The 12,783-nt window shown below is 58.3% G+C and overlaps 1 protein-coding gene across 2 annotated transcripts in view; it reads right to left on the reverse strand.

Moving 5' to 3' along the window:
- The window catches only part of FBLN2 (fibulin 2), a 74,698-nt gene extending 71,387 nt beyond the window's left edge, over nt 1-3,311 (reverse strand). For both annotated transcript variants that reach the window (XM_067755620.1, XM_067755619.1), the window contains exon 1: nt 3,170-3,311. The gene's annotated coding sequence lies outside the window, so the exon portion shown is untranslated. The remainder of the gene's footprint in view (nt 1-3,169) is intronic.
- Nucleotides 3,312-12,783: the final 9,472 nt, after the last annotated feature.

The following is a 12,783-nucleotide window of genomic DNA, read 5'->3' on the forward strand; positions in this document are numbered from 1 at the left end:
CCTTCCTGTCCCTCGCACACACCAAGCCAGGCCCCACCGAAAGTCCTTTCTTTGCACCAGCTGTACCCTCTGCCCACACCCTCCCATCTCAGCTCAGAGATCCCCTTCTCAGAGGGCCCCGCTCTCCCGCCTGGACTGGGTTGCCCACTGCGAGCTAGAACTCCATCCCAGGGCAGGGCCTTCAGCTGGTGGGGAGGCAGGTGCTCAGAGCTCAAGAAGCCAGAGAGGGGATACACCACCTACCTCCTAGGCAACAGACCCCCAGCTCCCATCCCCAACACCCACTTCAGTACTGTGAGCCCCAGAAAGTGGTCAGACAGCACCCACTTTACAGAAGGGAAGACTGAGGCTCACTGACGGGAGGGAGAGACCCCCTGCACCACCTGTGTGGCCAGGCCCAGCACCTTCCTCCCCAGCAGGAACGAAAACCTCCAGGAGGTACACGGATGAGGCCAGGGGCTGCCCACCATCCCCAAGTCCCATGTGCCGCCGACAGGGCTGGTCCTCGTTCACTCAGTCAACAAACTTCCAGGAGGACACACATCACAGGGACATTCAGATCCCATGAATTCAGCCGCATAACGTGGTAAACAGAGACAGCAGAGAGTCACAGGAACCAGGACGTAAAATAGTTCAGCAGCTGCCCCACCCCACGCCACCCAGCAAGAGGCCACCAAGGAGCGCGCGCGCGGGAGCTGGGCCTGTCCCTCGGCCCGCGTCCCTCCCTGCAGAGCGCCTCCTCCACCAAGGCCAGCCAGGGAGTGAAGGAAAAAATGCTCCCACCCCCAGCCCCACGTGCAAGGCAAACACAGAATTCTGACGCCCAACAGGACACACCATGGTCCCCCTGAGGCCCTGCAGGGACTTGGGGTCTTCACCACACTGGTCTTGGGGTCACAGTCACCCGAGAGCAGAGCAGGAAAGTGTGCTGGGCTTTCAGGCCAATCAAATGGAACCGTGGTGGTCCTCTAGGTCATGTGAGACTGTCACCTTAGGCCCTGAATTGAGCTCCACCCTGAACCCTGCTGAGAAGGCAGCTTCACTGCCCTCAGTCCTTCCACAAGCGGTTCATTAAGCACCTACTGCCTGTCAGGTGTGAACGTGGTTTGGGGAATTTGCCCAGGGTCAATGAGACCAAGTCCCTCCCCTCGTGGATTCACTGAAAGGCTGGCAAAGAGCTTGGTTTCAGAGTCAGAAAAACCTAGGCTGAAATCCCAGCTGTGCCCTTTGTTTGCTGGGAGACCCTTCCTGGGCCTCAGTCTCCCCAACTTTCAAAAGGGGCAAGACTGCGACCTTGCAGGATCATGGCTGGGATCTGGGGAGAAAAGCGAAGGACGCGGCCTGGCTCTGAGATTCCTGCCTCCCTCCCACAGGGACCCCAGCGCCCACCCCCAGAGCCCCGCAGACAGTGCCGGCCACCATCACAAAGAGGTCCCGCGCTCCAGGTCCCCTCATGGCTCCCACCACTAAGGCCATACGAGGCTCACCAGCCATGGGCGAGGGGACTACCCTAGGTCCACTCCGGGGTGGGCACTGCTGCAAAAACGGCCCAGTTTACACAGCAGGCACTGCCGACACAGAGGTCTACGCAGGCCGGGTGGGAACTGTGGCCAGATGGTCTCCTGCCCCAGCCCAGGGGCAGCAGAAAAGCAGCACTAGCGAAGGGCACCTCGCAGAGATGTGGGTCCTGAGCTGCAGACCCTGTGATTTTTCAGAAGACGGAAATCCGTACTTTTATGTGAAAGCTGCCAATTTGTAAATGCTGACAGCTAATTAACTTTTTAAAAATAATAACAACAGGGTAAGAGCCAAACAAAACATGCACAGCCAGCTGCGGTAGGGGCTGGCAAGTTTGCGCCTGCAGGAGGTAACAGCCTTTCACTTCATCCCTCGCCGGCCCAACCCTCTTAACACGGGCGGGCGGGCGCTGGACGCCAAGAGGCGAGGGTGGGGGCAGTAGTTCCCGGGCCCTCCCTTCCTCCTGGCGGGGATCGTCGCCCCCATTTGCACGTGGGGAAGGTGAGGCTCAGAGCCCCAGTGATTCGGCCACAAACTCGTGCCAGGACCAGGCATCAGGGCTTTCTCAGGCAGCGCCCTGTACCGGCACCCTTACTCAAGGGGCTCTGGATGACGAACACCACCCCAATTTTCCTTCCATTTCTGGCCCGTCACGGCGACACCTGCTGGCTTGGACCCGCCCAAGTGGTGGTCACAAACCGAGGTGGGGTGAGACCTTGTGACAGCAAAGGGAGGGAGGGCACCCCTGCAGGGAGAGTGGGAAGGGGGAGAGGATGCAGGGGGGCAGGGGGTGATGAGGAATGGGGAGGTCCCCGGAGTCGGGGCCACCCCTGCCTACTGAGCCCCCTGCCTGTGCTCCCCACACCCTAAGGGAGCCTCAGCCCAGAGCTTCCCCCAGCCCGACTCGGGGACCATCCGGCTCAGGACGGCACGGAGGGCTGTGCTCGCCCAGGGGAGAGGGCCGGGGTCCGCTGGACTCTTAAGTTGTTGGCGTGTACGACTGTGTGTGCAAGAGTCACGGTGGGGGGGGAGGGGGTCTGTCTGCCGCCCCAGGGATGTGAGAGACACGTGTGTGACACATGTGAGACATATGTGTGTGTGACAGACACGCGCGTGTGTTAACGAGGCACGCGCGTGTGTTAACGAGGCACACGCGTTTCACAGACGGCGGGCTGACAGAGGCGTGCGTGTCTGGGAGACGCCCGTGTGCCAGGCACGTGTGTGTGAAGCCTGCGTGCGCAAGAGCGACGTGTGACAGATGAGTGTGAGGGGCCGGGCGTGCGTGAGAGCGAAAGGGTCTGGAGGGGGGATGCGGGACGGAGACGCGGGGCCGCCCCGCGGAGCCTGAGGAACTTCTGCCGCCTGCGATGGGCGGACGCGAGGGGGAGGAGAGCGCGCGGCGGCGGCGGTGCCCGACCGAGGGCCCAGTTCCCTCCCGGGACGATGACCCGGGTTCGGGACTTGCGGGGCGGGGTGGGGGAGCGCGGAAGAGGGAGGGGGTGGCGGGACCCGGGCGGGTGGGGGCCCTCCGCCACCTCGCGAGCCGCCGGGCGCCGGCCAGGGTGTCGCATCCGCCCGCCGGGGCGCCGTCCCCACGGCCGGCCCGGGGGCGTGGAGCCCGCAGCGCGTGCCGAGGTCCGCGTGCACTCACCGCGCTGCGCTCCGCTCGTCCCGCGGCGGGCGCGTCTGTCCACTAGTCCGTCTGCCCCGCCGTCGGCGCGTCTAGAGCTCGGGAGTCCGGCGGCGGCGCGGGGCGGCGCGAGGCGGGGCGGGGCGGGTCGAGGGGCGGGCTGAGCCGCCGCCGGGCCCCCTGCCCGCCCTGCCCCCTCCACCTCCGGGGCGGGGTCTCCGCCGCGGCCGGGGAGGGGGCCGAGCCGGCGCCGACGCTCCTCGCCCAGCCGCGCACCCGGGGCCGGACTTGGCCGCGCCGCGCGTGCGCCCCGAGCCCCGTTCCCCCGTGGCGCGCCCCCCTCGCCGCACCCCCTCGTCGCCGCGTCTGAACGCGGAGTCCCAGCCCCCGCCCTGCTGCCCGCAGCGTTCTTTGGCCCGGAACCTCAGCCAGCCTGGGCCTCAGTGTCCCCGCCGGGAAGATGGGCCCGGCCACCTCGGGCAAGTTGGGAGGGCCTGCGAGGCTTAGAAGTAACACTGGCTGGAGGGAGGCCCAGCTTGGCCGCCTCCCATCCCCTGCTGCCTGCCCTGGGCGCCCCCACACCCCTTCCCCCCCCACCCCGGCCTGCTGGCACCGGGTCCCAGCCTCCAGCCTAGGTTTGTCCTTTCCCTAACCTCCACATCTGCCTGTGGCCACTGTGTGACCTCAACCAAGGCCCTTGACCTCTCTGAGCCCAGCCTCCTCATCTCTTGGGCAGATTAACCCTGGGCTGCTGGTGGGGAGCCATGGAGAACCCCATGTCGTGCCCTCAGCACAGGGCCCAACAGGCAGTGAACAGTCCAGGCTCTCAGCTCAAAACGTTAAGTACCGTAACTCTCCCCCCCAGAGCAGAGGCAGGATGGGTCATCGTCGGCTCCCCACTCACCAGGTTTGGCAGCCTTGGAGCCTGTGCCTGGTAAGAGGACCTACAGGGAACAGGCTACCTCCCAGATGCTTTCTGCAGGCCAAGGGCTCAAAACCCCATCCCAAAACCCACACAAGCAAAATCAGGCACTGGCAGATCAGGGCAAACATTTGGCACCAGAGCAGACCCGGTGAAAGGGGGACTGGCCCCAAACCCACTGGGCCCTGCAGGCCCGGACTCTGGCGCAGGGACCCACACCCTGGTCCCTTCCCAGAGAGAGTCGGGATCCCAGAAGTCTGTCCTTCCATCTCTGTCTCTCTCTGCCACCTTCCGTCTCTCTCTTCTTAATGTAGTAAAATTCACATAGTGTAAAATTCACCTTTGAAAGTGTACAATTCAGCGGCGTTTAGAGCATTCACAACTTTTTCTCTTGTTATCTCTTAGCCACTCCATCTCGATCTCTCTTTGCTGCTGTGAATCGACGTCTCTCTGTAGCTCTCCGTGTCCCCTTCAGATGGCCCATGTCTCCGTGTCTCACTGGATCGTCTCACTCTTCACCCACCCTGCCTCTCCTGCTCTGGGTCTCCATCTCAGTTTTGACAGCAGTCTGTCTCTCTGTCTTACTCTGTCCTTGGTCTCTGCATTTCCCTCCGACTCTGTCCTTAGTCTCTGTGTCTCTCGCAGTCCTGGGGCCACGTTCTCCAGGACCTGAGGCCTAGCCCAGGACCTCTGGGAGCTCCTTCCATCCCTGCCAGGAGACAGATGGCCCAGCGGCTGCCACCTCACATCAGAGCAGCAGCCGTGGACCGAGAGAGTGTGCCCCACCCCCATGCCGGGGGCCTCCGGAGCCCAGGACTGGGGTGAGGCAGCAAAGAGCAAAAGCAACGAGAGGGGAAGCCACCTGCCTGGGGTCACACAGCTGGGAGGCGGTAAAGCCAGAAAGTGCCCAGGGGCTCAGACAGGGCTGGCCGCGGAGGAGCCACAAATGAGACGGAGGGGCAAAGCCTGCACTGAGAGCCTGGGGCCAGGCTACCCCGGCTTTCTGTGTAACCATGCCAGGCCCTTCCTCTCTGGGCCATTTTCCCCACTGGAGCTTGTTCTCCCTTGGGGCCTCTGCACTTGCTGTTCCCTCTGCCTGGAATGCCCTTCCCCCAGGTCCCCATGGCTGGCTCACCCTTGATTAGATACAGGTGCAATGTCACCACCCCAGAGAGCCCTCCCTAAGACCCCAGCAGAGATAGCAACTGCCCCTCCCTCGGTCACTCTTTCCCCTCTCTACACCTCAGAGTACTTGTCACTAGCGGCCTTTCTAAAATTCATTTATAAGTGACTGTAGGTAAGATAGCCTGGTAAAAACTCCACCACCACCCACCAGCTGTGTGACCTTGGGCAAGTTGCTTGACGTCCCTGGGTCTTGATTGCCTCAACTGTAAAATGAGCTGAATGATATCAGGGCCAATCTGGTGGGATTGTTGGGAAGATTAACTGAACTGAAATCCAAGAGTACTTTGAACAGGGCTTGGCCCCAGGGGCGAGCTCAGTAGCATCTGATGATTGAGTGAGTGGTAGATTGAATCCTTCCTTCCGTCATTACTTGTGGAAGGCACCAGGCTTTGCCTCGCGTGAGCCTGGGCGACTCTCTGCCCTCCAACGCGCTCCCTTCCTGCCCCAGGTGTCCGAGCGGAGGTTTGGCCTCCCCTCAGCCCGCCCCCAAGGCCTGGCCAGCTTTCCAGGAGAGAAAGTGAGATACTTCCCTGTTATCTGAGCTGGAGATGCACTAAGGCAGCCGCCCCCTCGGAGCCCTGCCAGGGCTGTTATCGCAGACGGAGTGCACATCACCCACCAGGAATTTGGGGCCCGGGGCTCAGGCGAGACACGGTTGGAGGGAGTTCCAGGCCGATAAGGCCAAGACAGAATGCTCAGAGTGGGCAGCCGAGTTACATCGGTGACATCTCGGCAGCCTCCCGGGCATCGAGGCGCCAGGGCTGGCGGGTGCGGGGCCCACCTGCACCCCCGGGCAGCCCAGGTGGCGCGGAGGAGGCCCGCCGGGCTTCCTGGGTCTGCATCCTCGCTGGGTAGCCAGGAGGAGGTTACTGTGCCTCTTCTGGCATCTGAGAAATGAGAGTGTCAATAATAATAGCCCACACAGCAGTAGCGTAGGGTTTACACGCGTGGGCCCTGTAGCCACGTGGTTGGTTTAAAGCCACGTGCCCCTGTGTGACGTTCACAGTGGCTTTAGCCCTCTGCCCTCAGTGGCCTCGTCCACAAAATATTTCCTGTCTCCTGTGATTGCTTTGGAGATGCTTAGAGCAGGTCTGGCAGGTGATGAGCCCTCAGTTAAATGCTTGCTGCTCCTAACGGCACACGACCTAGACCAGCTCGAGCCAGCATGGCGCCCCCGTCTCCCTGCACACCTGGGTGCCGGCAGCATGGGGGCAGCTGGCTCCTTGGATGCTGGGCCTGACCCCCCTGCCAGGACCTGGCCTGCTGCTGCTTCTGGGGGCCAAGGGACCCCCCTTTGTCCAGGGGTGAGCTCTGCACTGGGCCGGCTCCGTCATCGCTCTGGCCTCACATTCAGCATCCGATGTAGCCACCATGACTGGGCAGGACGGAAAGGGAGTGTCTGGGCCCAGCCAGACTCGAGAATATTCCGTAACTACAGGATACATATTCAGAGCGGATGGGCAGTGATTTTCGCACAGAGGCGCTCCTCACCCAGGGGTGGCACTGCCTGTCAGACTTCTGCCCAACAAGCCCCAGGGCAGCGCCACCCAGACCTCAGCTGTAGGACAAATCCGTCCTCTAGAATCACCCGGGGGCGTCTACACCCAGAACGGGGGGAGCTGAGTCTCTGGAGGATGCAGCTGGGCATCAGTATTTTTTAAGCCCCAGGTGCCCGGAGATGCTGCCAAGTGTAGAAAGCACAGCCTCCCTCTACCCTTCTTCCAACTGTGTCCCTCCCACCTGGAGCCCACGATGCCTCATGCCAGGCCCTGGCATCCCCTGCTCAGACGGCCCTGAGTCCCAGGGTCTGTGTTGGCCCTGCCCCCAGGTGTGGGCCGCGGTAGACACCCCCCAGGCCCAAGGGGTGGCCGAGGGCAGCGGCTGGCAGGTGGCGTGAACGGAGCTCAGATCTGTGGGCACACAGGCAGTCCTGGGAACGCAATTCAGGTCCTCTCTGGTCTGGACTCCACCCACCTCTCAAGCCCCTTCGCCCACCCCACGCATGCTCCTGTCCGTAGCCCCGGCCTCCTACTCTTCAACCCCATGGACAGCTGATCGTGCCCTGAAAACTTCCCCACCTCCTGGCCTTCCCATCCCCTGTGGAAGCTGGGCCACCCGGGGCAGACGTGACCAGCCGTCCCCCACTCTCCACGTAAGAAACAAAACTATAGAAACTTGACACAGACCCACGGCTGCCTGACTAAAGACTACAGTCCCAGCCTCTCCGGCATCCAGGTAGGAAAGTGAACATTTGAGGCCACTGAATGGGAGCAAAAGTGGTGTGGCCCCTCCCTCCCTTTCTCCTTCCTGCTGGAGGCGGCGGCCTGGGGTGGGCATGGAGCTGCAGCACCGCCTCGACTACCAGGTGGAAGTCACACTTGGGTGGAAGGCATACCTGAGCATCATGGAGCCACTGCACCTGGCCCAGACCTTCACCTAAGAGAGAAATGAGCTCTCAAATGCGGTAAGCTGTGAGTCTGTAAGGCCTGAAGCCAGCCCACCCCTTTCAGTTCCAGGGGCCACTAAATTCCCTTTGGGGCTTCAGCCAATCTCAATTTGGCTTTTATTGCTTGCACCCAAGAGCCTTGGCTAATAGCCCGAGTTTCACTGTGGCGACATTACCTACCGGCATTTCCCAGGCCCATTTTGGACACCGGGTTAGTTGGCCATCAGGATCCCTTTGGATCCCTGAGCCATCAGGGATCCGTTTTTTATGATCCCCAAGGATGCTTTACCTTAAATAAATGAAAAGTAAACTCGTATCTGTTCATCATACACTTTAATAGGCACCCTACACTGATTAATTCATTCGATCCTCAAAACAGTCCCAGTGGGACTAGATATTATCACCCCCATCTCACAGACAAAGAAACTGAGGCTCGGTGGCATAACTAGGGCCCCAGCCCAGAGCAGTCTGACTCGAGTTCACACACTCTCCCTGCCCTTCCCGAGGCAGGAGGGAAGCACCCTGCAGTCAGGCAGTGGGTTCCCCATCCCCAGGGTATGAACAGGGACCAGGCGCCCCCTTGGCAGCGTGGCTGGAGGGGCTGATGCACGTGGAGGGGGGTATACAGAGAGAGGAGGTGGGGGAAGCCGTTACAATTTTTCTCTCACTCACACTTTCCCAAGCTGTCTGCTTATTCCAGGAAAGCTGCCCAGCCTAACGCCTCCCATCTGGGAATGGTCAGCCCCTACCTCCTGTGGCCTCGCTCGTTCGTGACTCACCCCCGCCCATCCCTCCGCCTGGTGTGATGAAATTTCTGGCACTTCTGAAAAGTTCTGGCCACCCTAGACAAGACTTGGCCCAGCCTTGCAATCAGGCCAGCTCGCCTGGCAGGGGGGAGAGCAAGGAGGCCAGGGGCACTCCGTTCAGGGGCTGGGACCTCCCTAGCGGGCTGGAGAACTAGGCTGAAGGGTCTCAGAGCCGTTTCCCTACTGGAGCAGCCCAGAGCCGGGAGGCCTGGTCCCAGCAGGTTTCTTGCTCACTCCAAGCCTCAGTTTTCCCATCTGTGAAATGGGAGAGGCTGACTCTGATTTTTAATAAACAAGTTAGGAAACACACATAAAAAAACATTCAACACCAAAAAACCCGCCTTCACAAGAGAACCTCTTCCAACCCCTTTTGTTTTATACATATAAGTTGCTGCATGAATGAATGTATGTATGCATACCCACGATCAAATTCTAATGAACACTTTTTCTGCTACATTTTTATGTGATCTATTGTGGCCATTTTCTACAACAAAACATATATCTACACAATCACTGTCAAGAGCTGCCCCGTATTCCACTATCTGCTATAAGCACGGTTGATCTGATCCTCCACTGATCATTTCCAATTTTTTTATCATGAAAAATGATTTGAAGAATATCCTTAAATCTGTGTTTTGGGACATTTGTCCACCTCACAGAAGTCGCAAGGGCGAAGGGCATGTACATTTGCAAATGCTTGTGATACGTCTGCCGGGGGAAGATGTTGTCCCGTTGTTTGAAGCCGATTGCCTTTGTAAATGTTTACCCGCCATTTGTGTGTCTTCTGAGAGCTCCATGTACATGTCCTTCATTCACTTTCATTCTTGAGGCGTTCATCTTAATAATTTTTAAGACTTCTCTGTATAGTAGTAGTACTGGCCCTTTGTCCGCCAAGTACATACAGCAGACACCTCTGTTTTAACTTTGTTTCTGTATATATATATTTTTTTACATGTAGAACTTGTAAAGTTTGATGTAGAAAAACTTTCCAGTATTTTCCTTTGTGCTTAGAAAGGCTTTCTCCATTCTAAGAGGGACGTAGTAAGCTACCTATGTTTTCTTCCAGCACTATTTTTGTTCATTCATTCATCCATCCTTCATTCATTGTTACCCTTTAATCTAACTCTGAGTCCTCTGGTTACCCGGGTCCACAGAGCTGGTAGCTGGACCCTTAGCACAATGCCTTGTTGAGGGACAGGAATTTCCGGTAATTCCTGGAAGCCTCCCCTTCTAGGAATGTGGGGAGGGGAAACACATCTCTAAATAATGAACCTTGGCCTCCAAGGCTCCAAATGACCTCCAGTTACCTGACAGGGCTCCACCCAACCAGTCCTTGGGTGCCAACGAGCTTAGGGTAATGATGCTCGTGGCGGCCAGGGGAACGCATCACTCAGATCTCCTGCTCCAAGCAGAGCGGGTGACCGCCCACCCCCTCCATCTGAGCTGCCCCCCAGCCAGCAACGGAGCACAGTGGCTACAAATGCAGGATCACTCCAGCAAGACCCAGTATCCCCCCAGCAGAAAAGTGGCTGAGGGCCCCCGCGTCCTGGATGAAGCTTTTTGGAATAATAGTAAAGACAGTAACTAAAATAGTCATGGTGTCATATACTTTAGGAAGCTCTGGTACGACCGTGTCTCTTGCATCCCTCTCCACCACACCGCTGAGACTCAGAGCCGGGCTTGGGTCCAAATCCAGGCTCTCTCTGTCCCACCAGGCAGCTTGTGTGAGCCCCGTGCCCACTCCCAGCCCAGAGTCCCAAGCCCTTCAGTCTAGGCCTCCCAGTCCAGAGCCATGGCCCAGCAGGCTCTGTGTTTCCTGATCCAACTCTGAGACCCCTGGGCCCCACTTGGCCATAGGGTTGCCGGGGGACAGGGCCCAGAACACCCTTCCCTGAGTGGAGGAGCCTGGAACCTCCTGCCCCAGGTGAACCTGGAAGAAGGAGCCAGAAACTGGGCTATTAGGTGTGGAGAGAAAAGTCTTCCTCACACAGAGAGGCGACTCCTTCCTGGGCTCCGGCCCTGCCCTCCGGTAACCGCAGAGCTCCCTGCTCCTCCTCAGTCAGGGCCCAGGGCGACTATGTTCCACACCGACAAAAGCCCAGCACCCTGTGGTCATCTCAGCCTGTCCCTCTCCCAAGGTTGGGCCAGAGGCTGAGCTCAGGACCCCAGGGCTCTCTGTGCAGCCTAGAGAGAAGTTTCACCTTCCACGTTCCAACCTTTAGACCTCAGGCGATGTGACCCAGGCTGGAAGTAGTTATTTGGGGTGACTATTGAACTGCCCATACACACGGACCGCAGTGCCCCTCGGCTGCCGGCTGAGCACACAAAGCTGAGGACTCCTTTGTGTTTTTTTGTTTTTTTGTTTGTTTGTTTTGCGGTACACGGGCCTCTCACCTCTCACGGCTGTGGCCTCTTCCGTTGCAGAGCACAGGCTCTGGATGTGCAGGCTCAGCGGCCATGGCTCACGGGCCCAGCCGCTCCGCGGCATGTGGGATCTTCCCGGACCGGGGCACAAACCCGTGTCCCCTGCATCGGCAGGCGGACTCTCAACCACTGCGCCACCAGGGAAGCCCTGAGGACTCCTTTGAAGGAAGGGCTGTGGAAGGACAGGATTTGACGAGGCCCAGTGGGCTCTCGGAAGCATTCGGTGTTTATTCTGAGAGCTGTGGGAGCTGCTGGAGGATTAGTGGGAACTGCTGAGGAGGCTGGTACTAGAGTCCAGGTGGGAGATGATGGAGTTCAGATGAGGGTGGTGACATGAGGACGTGGTAGGATTGGAGAGATACTGAGGAGAGAGACCACACAGGCTGGTGTGATGCTGGGAGCCGGGGAGAGAGAGGGGCAGGGGTGACTCCTGGGTTTCTGGCTCAGGAGGTGTCACTGATGAGCTGGGGAGGGGTGCCGGTCTGGACTTCCTGCTGCAAGTCACAGAACACTTGACTCAAAGAGGCTTAAGCCAAAAAAGGGAGGACTTCAAGCATAGCTGGATCCAGGTACTCAAATGTCTCCAGAAGCAAGTTTCTCCCCGCTTGTCTCTGAGCTCTCCTCCCCTCTCCTCCATTTTCCACCAGAAGCACCTCTCCTGGGGACCAAAATTCCCAGCAGCTCTGGCCCACAAGCCTTCAAGTCCAGACAAAATGAAGCAATACTCCACTGGTAGTAAGGTTCTCTCCAGTTGGGGGGGTTTAAGTCAGATGCTCAGGCCTGGACCAATCACTGCAGCCAGAGGAATGGGCTGTGCTGATTGGCTCAACCCAAGTCATATGCTCTCCCAAAAGCCTGGCTGGGGGGGTGAACCTCTAATGGGAAACTGGGGTCCGTTGCCAGATGCTGGAGAGGAATCCATGAATGACCCCGACAGGGCGGATAAATTTGCATTCTTGGATTTGAAGTTGATTTTTTTCTACATTCAACTCAGATACTGTCAGCTAATAGCACACATTCTTAAAGTATGTTCTCTGTAAAAGCCCCAATAGACACAAGGGGACTTCATCAAGCTCATCAGTGATTGGCTCTCAGCCGAGGAAGCCCTGAGCCAGTCCAGCCAATGAGAGCCCAGAGATTCCCGGATCTCACACAGTCATTGACTCCTGCTGGGCTGGGTACCAGAGGCCGGGCACCACCGTGGAAGCAACGTGGGCCTGATAGGAATTCTGTCGCCTGTGGCTGGTGACTAATAATAAAACAAGCAGGTTACACCCATTGCAAAAATGTTAAGCCAGCTGGAGAGAATGTGACATGAGCCCAGTGGCTGATTTCCATTTTGTGAAAATGCCAGAAGGGGAGATTGTGAAAGACAGGGCCTTCCAGATCCAGAAGTCCCCTCCCAGGCTCCTCCCCAGTTGCAGCATCTCCCCAGTTTTCCTGAAAAGGGTGACTACCTCTGGGTACATCCCTAAACTGTTATGTCGTTTGGGCTGTATTTGAACTTGACCTAAACAAACACCGTGTGAATGTTCCTATTTGCATCGATGAGCGCACCCATGCCAGTCTGCAGCTGGTCTGCGTTTCCTTTCAGTGCTGTGTAATATTCCACTGCCCCTAACACACTGGGTGAATCTCCTGTCTATCGACATTTAGGCTGCTGTCTGAGTTTCCCTATTACAAGTGATGCTAATCTGATGGCTCTCACACCAGTCTTCCCGTGACATTTGTACTAGTCCTCTAGGGCCAGGGTCCAGGAGAGGCAGCGCTGGGTCACGGGTGCATGCATTTTCAAGTTCACCAGCTCAAGCCAAACTGCTGTTTCCGAGTGTTTGAACCAACCTGCACTCCC

Source organism: Pseudorca crassidens, chromosome 10 (genome assembly GCF_039906515.1).
Source record: "Pseudorca crassidens isolate mPseCra1 chromosome 10, mPseCra1.hap1, whole genome shotgun sequence".
Taxonomy (NCBI): domain Eukaryota; kingdom Metazoa; phylum Chordata; class Mammalia; order Artiodactyla; family Delphinidae; genus Pseudorca; species Pseudorca crassidens.